Source organism: Pseudophryne corroboree, chromosome 7 (assembly GCF_028390025.1).
Source record: "Pseudophryne corroboree isolate aPseCor3 chromosome 7, aPseCor3.hap2, whole genome shotgun sequence".
Taxonomy (NCBI): domain Eukaryota; kingdom Metazoa; phylum Chordata; class Amphibia; order Anura; family Myobatrachidae; genus Pseudophryne; species Pseudophryne corroboree.
In genome coordinates this window covers 226,003,567-226,018,237 of record NC_086450.1, presented here as the reverse complement: position 1 = coordinate 226,018,237, position 14,671 = coordinate 226,003,567, and the positions used below count along the sequence as shown (strand labels likewise).

Here is a 14,671-nt window from a genome sequence, read left to right as displayed (position 1 = left end):
CCAACATGCCTGTGTACATATGCTTGTGTACTTATGTGTGTGTACTTACGCCTGCATATGTCCTCCCGAATGCGCTTCAGCATATCTGGCTGCCGCCAATGGAGGTCAGACCACCGCCTTTCTAACTGTATAACTGTGCAGCTGGACACACAGTGGATGCAGAGCCACCTGCGAACCTCTCTATAAGTGACCTGTTTGACCGCATTTGAAATATAGGGGTGTGTGCCCCCCACCTCCTGTCCATCACCTGCGTAAGAATATGCAGCTCCTGTGCTGTGAATGCAGAAGCTCTCATGATGACAATGGCGTCTGTACAACAATATCTGCTATTTAGAATTAGAATATTAGTTTACTACTGATTGGTTATGGACATAAAGATGCTGACATCAGAATCAGAATCAGCTTTATTGGTCAGGTGTACTCACGTACACTAGGAATTTTTTGTGGTACAATGCATTGCCAAGCAGCAACATGAAGGGGGAATACATAGCATAAGAAGGGGGAAGAACGCAGCATACATTACAAACATTACATGTATGAGTTCATACTGCACATTGCAACTGTACAATAGACTCGACATATTATACATATTATACATGTAAAAATGAAGGTTGCTTGGCAGAGCAGCACCAAGGCAGCCAACCGCGGTGCCATCTTGAACTCATTTATAATGTTATGTGATTCAAAAATTATAATGGGTTCATGAACAGAGTTATTAATAATAATTAATAATAATAATAATAATAATAATTTTATTTATATATAGCGCTCTTTCTCCAAACAGGACTCAAAGTGCTTTACACAAAAATAAACATAATACAGAAGATTAATACAGCAATACACAGGCCACACAGGCATAAAAATTAATACCTAGAACACATAGAGTAATCATAATGCAGGATTGGTGTAGGCATTTTGGGTAATAACTTCCATGGGTTGTGTATTCGACCCTCACAGGGTACCAGGTGTGGAAGGCATCTTGGGCGCACTGCGTAGGATTACCCTGGGTGGAATATTCCACCCCTAGAAGAGATGACACAAAATGGGGTGATTGCAGTGTCCTAACGTTCAGCGTAGGGTACAAACAAAACTATCATGTCCATGTATTTTTATCTCACCCACAAGTGTACAAGATGAGGCAGCCATGTTGGGCACACTATGAAGGTTACACTGTGGGAGGTACGCCATACACGGGCCCAATGCATACATGGGAAAACGGGCACTTGTGTAGTTGTATGATATAACCTGTAAGAACAATCCATGTGAGGCACATCCTGCCCGCAGAGGAACCATCATAGATTCCCATTTAGGGTGCACTGTGTTAGATGCTGCTGGCTGGGTGTGCAATCAGTGGAGTTACACCTCACAGGAATACCACATTTGCATATTTAAATTATCAATCTAACTTTATGCATTATAAAAACTATACAATTTTAACATTCCTATGATTGGTTAAGTGCATAAAAATGGCTGACATGTACTGTCAATAACCAAACTATCAATATAACGGTATGCATGGTATACTGACTATGCATACTTTCGCTCCTGCGTACGTACACAATGGGAACGCATATCCGTGGTTAATCTCACGTTTACTATATAATTAACACACCTCATATGTTATCTTTCTCTTACGTCCTAGAGGATGCTGGGGACTCCGTAAGGACCATGGGGTATAGACGGGCTCCGCAGGAGACCTGGGCACTCAAGACTTTAGATTGGTGTGCACTGGCTCCTCCCTCTATGCCCCTCCTCCAGACCTCAGTTAGATCCTGTGCACAGAGGAGACTGGGTGCACTGCAGGGGAGCTCTACTGAGTTTCTCTGAAAAAAGACTTTTTGTTAGGTTTTTTATTTTCTGCTGGCAACAGGCTCCCTGCATCGTGGGACTAAGGGGAGAGAAGCAGGCCTACTTAAATGATAGGCTCTGCTTCTTAGGCTACTGGACACCATTAGCTCCAGAGGGTCGGAACGCAGGTCTCACCCTCGCCGTTCGTCCCGGAGCCGCGCCGCCGTCCTCCTCACAGAGCCGGAAGATAGAAGCCGGGTGAGTATGAGAAGATAGAAGACTTCAAAGGCGGCAGAAGACTTCTGATCTTCTATGAGGTAATGCGCAGCGGTAACGCTGCACGCCATTGCTCCCAACACACACACACACTGGCGGCACTGTATGGGTGCAGGGCGCAGGGGGGGCGCCCTGGGCAGCAATTATTAACCCTCTGGGGACACTGGCATAGATATATACTGCGGAGGCAGTATATTGCAAAAACCCCCGCCAGTATAAAGATTTGAGCGGGATCGAAGCCTGCCGGTAAGGGGGCGGAGCTTGATTCCTCAGCACTAACCAGCGCCATTTTCTCCACAGCACGCTGCAGAGAAGGTGGCTTTCCGGACTCTCCCCTGCTGAAGACAAGTACAGAGGGCAAAAAAGAGGGGGGGGGGGGGCACATTTAATTGGTGCAGTAAGTATATTTATAAAAGCGCTGTACTGACTGGGATTTTATTCCAGTGTCCGGTGGCGCTGGGTGTGTGCTGGCATACTCTCTCTCTCTGTCTCTCCAAAGGGCCTTATTGGGGGACTGTCTCCATATATATATATATATATATATATATCTATATCTATCCCTGAGTGTGTGGGGGTGTCAGTACGTGTGTGTCGGCATGTCTGAAGCGGAAGGCTCATCTAAGGAGGAGGTGGAGCAGATGATTGTGGTGTCTCCGTCGGCGACGCCGACACCTGATTGGCTGGATATGTGGAATGTTTTAAATGCAAATGTGTCTTTATTACATAAGAGAATGGACAAAGCAGAGTCCAGAGAAAAGACAGGGAGTCAATCCATGGCTTTGGCTGTATCACAGGGCCCTCCAGGGTCTCAGAAACGTCCCCTGTCCCAAGTAGCAGACACTGAAAACGACACGGATTCTGACTCCAGTGTCGACTACGATGATGCAAGGTTACACCCAAGGGTGGCCAAAAATATTCAGTATATGATTATTGCAATAAAAGATGTTTTGCATATCACAGATGACCCCTCTGTCCCTGACACGAGGGTATGCATGTTTCAGGAAAAGAAACCTGAGGTAACCTTTCCCCCATCTCATGAGCTGAACGCATTATTTGAAAAGGCTTGGGAAACTCCAGACAAGAAACTGCAGATTCCCAAGAGAATTCTTATGGCGTATCCTTTCCCTGCACAGGACAGGTTACGGTGGGAATCCTCGCCCAGGGTGGACAAGGCTTTAACGCACTTGTCCAAAAAGGTGGCGTTACCGTCTCCAGACACGGCAGCCCTCAAGGATCCTGCTGATCGCAGACAGGAAACTACCTTAAAATCAATTTACGCATATACTGGTGCCTTGCTCAGACCGGCAAAGGCGTCGGATTGGGTTTGTAGCGCTGTAGCAGCTTGGGCAGATACCTTGTCATCTGACATTGATACCCTAGATAAGGATAGCATTTTATTCACCTTAGGTCACATTAAAGATGCAGTCTTATATATGAGAGACGCTTCGAGAGACGTTGGGCTGTTAGGTTCGAGAGCCAACGCCATGGCGATTTCGTCTAGGCGAGCCCTGTGGACCCGCCAATGGACGGGTGAGGCCGACTCAAAGAGACATATGGAAGTTTTGCCTTACAAGGGTGAGGTTTTATTTGGGGAAGGTCTCGCGGACCTGGTTTCCACAGCTACCGTGGGTAAATCTTCTTTTTTACCTTATGTTCCCCCACAGCAAAAGAAAACACCACAATATCAGATGCAGTCCTTTCGGTCGCATAAGTCCAGAAGAGGTCGGGGCTTTTCCTTCCTCGCCAGAGGTAAGGGTAGAGGGAAAAGAATGCCTGCTACGGCTAGTTCCCAGGAGCAGAAGTCCTCCCCGGCTTCTACTAAATCCACTGCATGATGCTGGGGCTCCTCTGAGGAAGTCCGCGCCGGTGGGGGCACGTCTTCGACTCTTCAGCCACATCTGGGTTCAGTCAGACGTGGATCCTTGGGCGATGGAAATTGTATCCCAAGGCTACAAGCTGGAATTCGAAGACGTGCCTCCTCGCCGATTTTTCAAATCGGCTTTACCAGCTTCTCCCCCAGAAAAGGAGATAGTTTTAGCTGCAATTCAAAAAGTGTGTCAACAACAAGTGATTGTCAAGGTTCCCCTAGTGCAACAGGGGAAGGGGTACTATTCAACCCTGTTTGTGGTCCCGAAACCGGATGGCTCGGTCAGACCCATTCTAAATCTAAAATCCCTAAACCTGTACTTGAAAAAGTTCAAATTCAATATGGAATCGCTCCGGGCAGTTATCTCCAGCCTGGAAGGGGGGGGGGATTTTATGGTGTCACTAGACATAAAGGCTACATACCTTCATGTCCCCATATATCCCCCTCATCAGGCATACCTGAGATTCGCTGTACAGGACTGTCATTACCAGTTTCAGACGTTGCCGTTTGGGCTTTCCACGGCCCCGAGGATTTTCACCAAGGTCATGGCGGAAATGATGGTGCTCCTGCGCAGGCAGGGAGTCACAATTATCCCGTACTCGGACGATCTCCTATTAAAAGCGAGATCGAGAGATCGATTGCAGAAAAGCGTGTCGCTCTCCCTGGGAGTGCTGCAGCAGCATGGCTGGATTCTAAATCTACCAAAGTCACAGTTGATTCCAACGACTCGGCTATCTTTCTTAGGCATGATTCTGGACACAGAACAAAAGAGGGTTTTTCTCCCGATGGAAAAAGCCCAGGAACTCCAGAACATGGTCAGAGACCTGTTAAACCAAAAAAAGTGTCAGTCCATCAATGCACTCGAGTACTGGGAAAAATGGTGGCGACCTACAAGGCCATCCCCTTCGGCAGGTTCCATGCGAGGATGTTTCAGTGGGACCTTCTGGACAAGTGGTCGGGGTCCCATCTACAAATACATCAGAAAATAAGCCTGTCCCCCAGGGCCAGGGTGTCTCTCCTGTGGTGGCTGCAGAGTGCTCACCTTCTCGAAGGTCGCAGGTTCGGCATTCAAGACTGGGTTCTGGTGACCACGGACGCGAGCCTCCAAGGATGGGGAGCAGTCACACAAGGAAGAAATTTTCAGGGACTATGGTCAAGCCAGGAGGCTTGTCTACACATCAACGTACTGGAATTGAGGGCCATATACAACGGCCTACGACAAGCGGAGAATCTTCTTCGCAACCTACCGGTTCTGATTCAATCAGACAACGTCACAGCTGTGGCTCATGTAAACCACCAAGGCGGGACAAGGAGCAGAGTGGCAATGGCGGAAGCCACCAGGATTCTTCGCTGGGCAGAAAATCACGCAAGCGCTCTGTCAGCAGTCTTCATTCCAGGAGTGGACAACTGGGAAGCAGACTTCCTCAGCAGACATGATCTCCATCCAGGAGAGTGGGGACTTCATCAAGAAGTTTTTGCAGAGATAACAAGTCAGTGGGGACTTCCACAAATAGACATGATGGCGTCACGCCTCAACAAGAAGCTTCGGAGGTATTGTGCCAGGTCAAGGGACCCTCAGGCAGTAGCGGTGGACGCCCTGGTGACACCATGGGTGTTTCAGTCGGTCTATGTGTTCCCTCCTCTTCCGCTCATCTCAAAAATACTGAGAATCATAAGATGAAAAAGAGTGCAGACAATACTCATTGTTCCGGATTGACCTCGAAGGGCCTGGTATTCAGATCTTCAGGAAATGCTCACAGAAAATCCGTGGCCTCTTCCTCTCAGGGAAGACCTATTGCAGCAGGGGCCCTGCATGTTCCAAGATTTACCGCGGTTACGTTTGACGGCATGGCGGTTGAACACCAAATCCTAGCGGGGAAAGGTATTCCGGAGGACGTCATCCCTACTCTGATTAAGGCTAGGAAGGAGGTGACAGCGAAACATTATCACCGCATCTGGAGGAAGTATGTATCTTGGTGTGAAGCCACGAATGCTCCTACTGAAGATTTCCATCTGGGCCGTTTTCTCCACTTTCTACAGACAGGAGTGGATATGGGCCTAAAGTTAGGCTCCATTAAGGTACAGATTTCAGCCCTATCAATTTTCTTTCAGACGAATTGGCTTCTCTCCCAGAAGTCCAGACTTTTGTAAAGGGAGTGCTGCACATCCAGCCTCCTTTTGTGCCCCCAGTGGCACCATGGGACCTTTACGTGGTGTTACAGTTCCTAAAATCTCACTGGTTTGAGCCTCTTCAAACGGTGGATTTAAAATTTCTCACTTGGAAGGTGGTCATGTTGTTGGCCTTGGCATCTGCATGGCGGTTGTCCGAATTGGCGGCTTTGTCTCACAAGAGCCCCTATCTGATTTTCCATGTGGATAGAGCAGAATTAAGGACTCGTCCTCAATTTTTGCCTAAGGTGGTTTCATCTTTTCATATGAACCAACCTATCGTGGTGCCTGTGGCTACGGGTGACTTGGAGGATTCCAAGTCCCTTGACGTAGTCAGGGCCTTAAAATTTAATGTAGCCAGAACGGCTCGGGTTAGGAAAACAGAGGCACTGTTTGTCCTGTATGCAGCTAACAAGCTTGGCGCTCCTGCTTCTAAACAGACTATTGCTCGCTGGATCTGTAACACGATTCAGCAGGCTCATTCTACGGCTGGACTGCCGTTACCAAATTCGGTAAAGGCCCATTCCACTAGAAAGGTGGGCTCTTCTTGGGCGGCTGCCCGAGGCATCTCGGCATTACAGCTTTGCCGAGCGGCGACTTGGTCGGGTTCAAACATTTTTGCTAAATTCTACAAGTTTGATACCTTGGCTGAGGAGGACCTCATGTTTGCTCAATCGGTGCTGCAGAGTCATCTGCACTCTCCCGCCCGGTCTGGAGCTTTGGTATAATCCCCATGGTCCTTACGGAGTCCCCAGCATCCTCTAGGACGTAAGAGAAAATAAGATTTGAAACCTACCGGTAAATCTTTTTCTCCTAGTCCGTAGAGGATGCTGGGCGCCCATCCCAGTGCGGACTAAATTCTGCAAGACTTGTATATAGTTATTGCTTACATAAGGGTTATGTTACAGTTTTGATCAGTCTCGGGCTGATGCTGTTTTGTTTCATACTGTTAACTGGTTCGTATGTTCCAAGTTGTACGGTGTGGATGGTGTGGGCTGGTATGTATCTTGCCCTTAGATTAACAAAAATCCTTTCCTCGTACTGTCCGTCTCCTCTGAGCACAGTTCTCTAACTGAGGTCTGGAGGAGGGGCATAGAGGGAGGAGCCAGTGCACACCCATCTAAAGTCTTTATAGTGCCCAGGTTTCCTGCGGAGCCCGTCTATACCCCATGGTCCTTACGGAGTCCCCAGCATCCTCTACGGACTAGGAGAAAAAGATTTACCGGTAGGTTTAAAATCTTATTATTACTTGGTTGAGACAAATATACTTGAAATAATATTAACCTTACATAAAAACCCATAAAATATTGTCAGCTTTCATTGTAAAAAAAACAGCTTATTGTTTATGCTACATGAAATGAAAACAAATGTGTTCACATCATATTACTACGAAATTAAAAAATGTAACAAATAAAAAAAGATTGATGTCCATCATTCCACAAAAGATATATGGCTCCCAGGAATCCACTCTTCAAAGGGAATTTGGTATGATGTTGTTTATAAGATCACAAAAATACCATTAATACATTCTTATGTGACATTGGTGGTCATTCCGAGTTGTTCGCTCGCAAGCTGCTTTTAGCAGCTTTGCACACGCTAAGCCGCCGCCTACTGGGAGTGAATCTTAGCTTATCAAAATTGCGAACGAAAGATTAGCAAAATTGCGAATAGACACTTCTTAGCAGTTTCTGAGTAGCTTCAAACTTACTTGGCATCTGCGATCAGTTCAGTGCTTGTCGTTCCTGGTTTGACGTCATAAACACACCCAGCGTTCGCCCAGACACTCCTCCGTTTCTCCAGCCACTCCCGCGTTTTTCCCAGAAACGGTAGCGTTTTTTCACACACTCCCATAAAACGGCCTGTTTCGGCCCAGAAACACCCACTTCCTGTCAATCACACTACGATCACCAGAACGAAGAAAAAACCTCGTAATGCCGTGAGTAAAATACCTAACTACATAGCAAATTTACTTGGCGCAGTCGCAGTGCGGACATTGCGCATGCACAGTTAGCGGAAAATCGCTGCGATGCGAAGGAAAATACCTAGCGAACAACTCGGAATGACCCCCATTGTCTTATAATCAACATTTTGAATTTGAGTTAGTCCAACCACATTGCATGTCTATATTATTAGTTAAAAATGCATGTCGTTACCATGGTTACAACCATGACTACTGCATCAGCAACCCTGTTTCAGTATTGCCTTGCATTATTAACCTTCACATTTTTAGTATTATTATGTTCAAATAGCCTTTTGGCATCTAATTCAATATGGGATTTGACATCTCAGGATAGGTCAAGCATAACCTTCATGTATGTTCAGTATGTACTGGACATACATGGATAGTCCATGCATGAACATTAATAGTTACATTATCTGTGCTCCACACATCATGTTAGGTCATGTCCCCTGTACTCACACCAGCCTGTTGGAAACACAGAGCCCACAACATATGCGGATGGGATGCCCTACCTTCATAGAGGGGATTGTTTGTTTTAATTACATAACTGCAGCCATACTGTCTTAACTTTGTACATTTAATTTTTTTCCCCAAAAACATAATCACAACTGTTTAGTTACATTTAAAAAAAAAATAATAAATTAAAAACTCAATCACAAGTAATATTATTTATATATACATACCAAAAATATTTGTTCACAACTTTTTTACGGAAGGTCCTCCCTCTTACTTGTGATGTCACTGGCCCATCATTATCCTGCTCATCCTCTAGCAACAGGTCTTCTTCTGGAAATGGCACCTGACTCCTTATTGCGATGTTATGCCACACACAACACAGGACCACAATTTTTGAGACCATTTCCGGTGAATACAAGCATGTGCCACCAGTTTGGTGTAGGCAGCGGATTCTGCCTTTTAATAGGCCAAAACACTGCTCTACAACCTGCCTGGTGGCTGTAAGCGCGGTGTTGTAATTCGATTGTGGTCCTGGTGTGGGGTTGGAATAAAGAGTCAGGAGCCAAGGCATGCAGAGATAGCCACTATCTCTTGAAATATGAGGAAATAAAATGGGTGTTCTAATCTCATAAATGTATAATTCACACATTTCAAACAATAATTTAAACAAAACATCCAACACTTACCCAACAACCACGCATCAGCACCTTGCATCACCGATAATCTTTGACAAATCCCTGACTGCTTTATCACACGAGAATCATGTGCGCATCCTGGAAACTCAGCGTTCAGGGATATAATCTGGAGGGATGAATCACATACAGACTTATATTTAAAGAATGAAAGTGTTTTTGGTTTCTATAAATTCTACCATTCTTAGATGGCGGCACTAATGGAATATGTGATCCATCCACTACCCCTATAACATGTGGGAAGCCAGAAGATTCTCGAAAATTCTGCTCCACCCCACGTAGGGACTCTTCATCTAAAGGCATGGAAATAAATTGGCTGATGCAGGCCAGGAAAGCATCACAGATGCGCTTCAGGATCCAAATGAATGATGGCTGGGAAATCCCAGCCACCACAGCCTCAGTTCTTTGAAAAGTTTGTGACCACATCATTCTGTACTAATATATAACATGAGACTTATTTTATCAATCTGCTCACCAAGTGATCAAATTTGCTGAACTTGGCAATTCTTTTACATTAAGGGCCTAATTCAGTAAGGATCGTAAAAAGTACAAATTTGCAAAAACTGCAACCAATCGCAAAATTGCGAAAGCACGCCCAAACAGAAAATCTGCAACACTAATTTAATGTTACAAAAAAGGTGGACTTGTCAAAATCGCAATTTTTGCGTAAAAATGTACACAGTCGCAATTTTTGCATAAAGGTCTCTGAAGTCGCAATTTTTGCAAAGCAACTGAGTTTTAACCACAAATATTGCACTACCTAACTCAGTGGTTGCCAAACTTTTTTGAATCACGGTGCCCTAGAGTATCAGAATTTTTTTCACGGCACCCCTAGGCCAAAAGTTTTTTATTGAGAGATTTAGAATAAATATTAAATGAAGTATATTGTGTTTATATGTCATCCTTAGGGTCAGTTGTGTGGTTTGGGACAGGAATTGCTTCTGTTTGTCCACATAGTTTATGATTGGCAGCCACCAGCACTGGTTTTGCCTATTACATTGACCATAAATAATTTAAATTGGTCCTGCACCACCAATCCAAGACACCCCTGCAAGTGTCCTGAGGCACCCCAGGGAGACACGACACACAGTTTGGGAACCACTGACCTAACTTCAAAAAAACCATTGATGTTTCCTACTGTACAATGAGACATCATTTCAATAATCAATTGATTTAAGCAAATTTTTCTAATTTAACAAATAGTATATCAAACACACCAAACTGTTTTGATGTGAAGATTGAATAATGACCATAAATGTTTCCAAATATATACAAATAGAGAGAGTGACAAATAGAAAGAAATATCCCTACACAAAAACATTATTTATTTTTTACAATAAAAACACCACAAATTGTTAGTTTTCAAATTATTACTTATGATTTTTTTTTAAACATATTCAGTATCAAAAATTTTAATCAAAAACATCAAAACAAAAACTAATAAAGTCAAAATGAATTTTGCAAGACAATAACTTCCTGCAACAACCCCCTCAGGTAGCCATACATATTGGCCAAACAATCCTGAATGAGGGCATCTCTTTCCTCAGGAACATCTATAAGACAGGGAATAAATAAAAGCTTTCTAGTTTTTTTAAGATAATAAAACACATCAGGTTCAACATAGGTGTAGGTACAATAGGTGCAGGGAGTGCGGCTGCTATGGGGCCTGGTCCACCTCTGGGGGCCCGGTCCACCTCTGGGGCCCCGGCCCTAGCCCTGCACCCACTTATGCTGCACTGACTGAGTCTTGCACTCACCTCCTGAGCTCCATGCCTTCTGCTTATCTAACAGTGTACCGCTGCAGGCACATCTGCTGTCAGTGTCCTGGCTGGCTCCGTCTATCTGCCCTCACTACTTCAGTGAGGACGGGTAGAAGGAGCCGGCCAGGACACTGACAGCAGATGTGCCTGCAGCGCCGTGGTACACTGTTAGATAAGCAGAAGGCACAGGACTCAGAAGATAAGTTCCCGACCAGCACTGAGTAGCGTGGTGCGGGGGCAGGGGAGTTAATTGGGGTGGAGCCTGGGTTCAGTGCTCGGGAGGGTGTTGGTGCTGAGCGCGAGGGAGGAATCAGATGGCCAGGAAACTGACACCAGATGTCCCTGCATCAGCACACTGACTGTCACTGATAGGAAAACAGAAGTCACGGGCTGAGGAGGTTAGTTCCTGGTTGGGGTCATGTGTGGGTGAGGATGGGGAACAAGTGTGTGGAGTCCTGAAGAATGTGCTAAGGGGCCCTATTAACACTTTAGCCAATCTCATATTATTTTTTACAAGAAAAAATAATTACATTAGTACATAAAATGCATAAAATTCAACTATCTTATTTTTTAAAAACACCTTCCATGGTTCCATGGTTCCATTTAACCTTACAACCACTATCACTCTATTCTCTTTAAAAAAAATAGATAAAAATGTATTGTCATGGCTGCCTATGTTAGCAACATATTCTTTGCCTTTTATAGAGAAACACAAACACCACTAATCACCACATATCACCTACTTTAAAATTGCAAATGTATGTGTAAGCACTTACTTTGTGTGTTTGGGATGGTGCTTCTGCAGCTTCATCCCCAGAAGCGGTGGCCTCTCCATTATTAATGGCAGAGGGGGGTTGGAAGTGAGAGGGAGAGGGGGGTTTAGAAGGAGTGACAGAGGGGGGTTGGAAGTGAGAGGGAGAAGGGGGTCCAGGAGGATTGGCAGAGGGGGATTGGAAGTGAGAGGGAGAGGGGGCTTCAGAAGGAATGGCAGAGGGGGTTGGAAGTGAGAGGGTGAGGGGGGTTCAGAAGGAGTGGCAGAGGGGGGTTGTGGAGGAGAGGCAGAGGATGTCCTTTCTTAGTCGCTACTGTGAGACACATGGCATTTCTGCCTCCTGCGTTGTCGTTGTGCCTGGCCTAACAGAGGTGGGAGTAAAGGATTACAATTACCCAATGACACATTTTAAAAAGAAAACAAAACATTACAATGTTTTTTTTTTTCCTATGGTTTTTTGGAAAATGAATGGACTCATAACGGCTGCTGATATATATCAATACAGACATAACATACACACAGACAAACACATATATACACTGACACACAAGCACAAACTCACTGACACACAGACACACAAACACACACTTACTGACACACAAACACACACTCACTAACAAACACACTCACTGACACACAAACACACTAACACACACACACACTAACAAACACACACACACACACACACACACACACACACACTGACACACTCCTATCAAAACATCCCTCCAACATGCCTGGGTACATATGCTTGTGTACTTATGCGTGTGTACTTACGCCTGCATATGTCCGCCTGAATGCGCATCAGCATATCCGGCTGCCGCCAATGGAGGTCAGACCACCGCCTTTCTAACTGTATAACTGTGCAGCTGGACACAGCAGATGCAGAGCCACCTGCGAACCTCTCTATAAGCGGCCCGTTTGACCGCATTTGAAATATAGGGTGTGTGCCCCCCCAGCCTCCTGTCTATCACTTGCATAAGAATATGCAGCTCCTGTGCTGTGAATGCAGCAGCTCTCATGATGGCAATGGCGTCTGTACAACAATATCTGCTATTTAGAATATTAGTTTACTACTGATTGGTTAAGGTTGCTGACATCAGAATCAGAATCAGCTTTATTGGTCAGGTGTACTCACGTACACTAGGAATTTTTTGCGGTACAATGCATTGCAAAGCAGCAACATGAAGGGGGAATACATAGCATAAGAAGGGGGAAGAATGCAGCATACATTACAAACATTACATGTATGAGTTCATACTGCACATTGCAACTGCACAATAGACTCGACATATTAGACATATTATACATGTAAAAACAAAGGTTGCTTGGCAGAGTAGCACCAAGGCAGCCATCCGCGGTGCCATCTTGAACTCATTTATAATGTTATGTGATCCAAAAATTATAATAAGTTCAGAAACAGAGTTATTAATAATAATAATAATAATAATAATAATTTTATTTATATATAGCGCTCTTTCTGCAAACAGGACTCAAGGTGCTTTACACAACAATAAACATAATACAGAAGATTAATACAGCAATACACAGGCCACACAGACATAAAAATGAAAACCTAGAACGAATAGCGTAATCATAATGCAGGATTGGTGTAGGCATTTTGGGTAATAACTTCCATGGGTTGTGTATTCCACCCTCACAGGGTACCAGGGGTTACCAGGTGGATTACCCTGGGTGGAATATTCCACCCCTAGAAGAGATGACACAAAAGGGGGTGATTGCAGCGTCCTAACATTCAGAGTAGGGTACCAACAAAACTATCAGGTCCATGTATTTTCATCTCATCCACAAGTGTACAAGATGAGGCAGCCATGTTGGGCGCACTATGAAGGTTACACTGTGGGAGGTAAGCCATACACGGGCCCAATGTATACATGGGAAAACGGGCTCCGAGGAACCCACTCTACAAAGGGAATTTGGTATGATGTTGTTTAAAGGGGAAATAAGTTCACAAAAACACCATTAATATATTCTTATGTGACATTGTCTTATAATCAACATTTTGAATTTGAGCTAGTCCAACCACATTGCATGTCTGTATTATTAGCTAAAAATGCATGTCGTTACCATGGTTACAACCATGACTACTGCATCAGCAACCCAGTTTCAGTATTGCCTTGCATTATTAACCTTCACATTTTTTGTACTATTATGTTCAAATAGCCTTTTGGCATCTAATTCAATTTGGGTTTTGACATCTCAGGGGATAGGTCAAGCATAACCTCCATGTATGTTCAGTATGTACTGAACATACATGGATAGTCCATGCATGAACATTAATAGTTAAATTATCTGTGCTCCACACATCATGTTAGGTCATGTCCCCTGTACTCACACCAGCCTGTTGGAAACACAGAGCCCACAACATATGCGGATGGGATGCCCTACCTTCATAGAGGGGATTGTTTGTTTTAATTACATAACTGCAGCCATACTGTCTTAACTTTGTACATTTAATTTAAAAAAAAAAAACATAATCACACTTGTTTAGTTAATCACACTTGTTTAGTTGCATATTTTAAAAAATCATAAATTTATTTATTTATTATTATTTATTAACAGTTTCTTATATAGCGCAGCAAATTCCGTTGCGCTTTACAACTGGACACAATTAGAAGACAAAACTGGGTAAAAACAAACAGTCATAGAGGTAGGAAGGCCCTGCTCGCAAGCTTACAATCTATGGGGAAATAGGCATTGATACACAAGGATAGGTGCTATCTATTGCATAGTTGTTCACCAGATTGTAAAGGTTCTTGGTGGGCTGCATGATATCACATCACAGCAGTGATGAACCAAGTTCAGGGGAAAGGAGAGTGAAGAAAGAAAATATGTGGGGGATGTGTGGACTATACTGTGAGGATATAATTGGATAGGAGAGCTATGAAAGTAATGTGAGCGGTTCTGGAA

The 14,671-nt window shown here is 44.3% G+C and overlaps 1 long non-coding RNA gene across 1 annotated transcript; it reads right to left on the bottom strand.

Moving 5' to 3' along the window:
* Positions 1 to 449: 449 nt before the first annotated feature.
* Positions 450 to 12,098, bottom strand: LOC134943548 (uncharacterized). The gene is made up of 3 exons (XR_010181603.1): positions 11,745 to 12,098; positions 9,203 to 9,317; positions 450 to 1,023 (listed from the first exon to the last, which is right to left on the bottom strand). It is a non-coding gene; the product is annotated as an uncharacterized LOC134943548 (long non-coding RNA).
* Between the last annotated feature and the right edge of the window lie 2,573 nt (positions 12,099 to 14,671).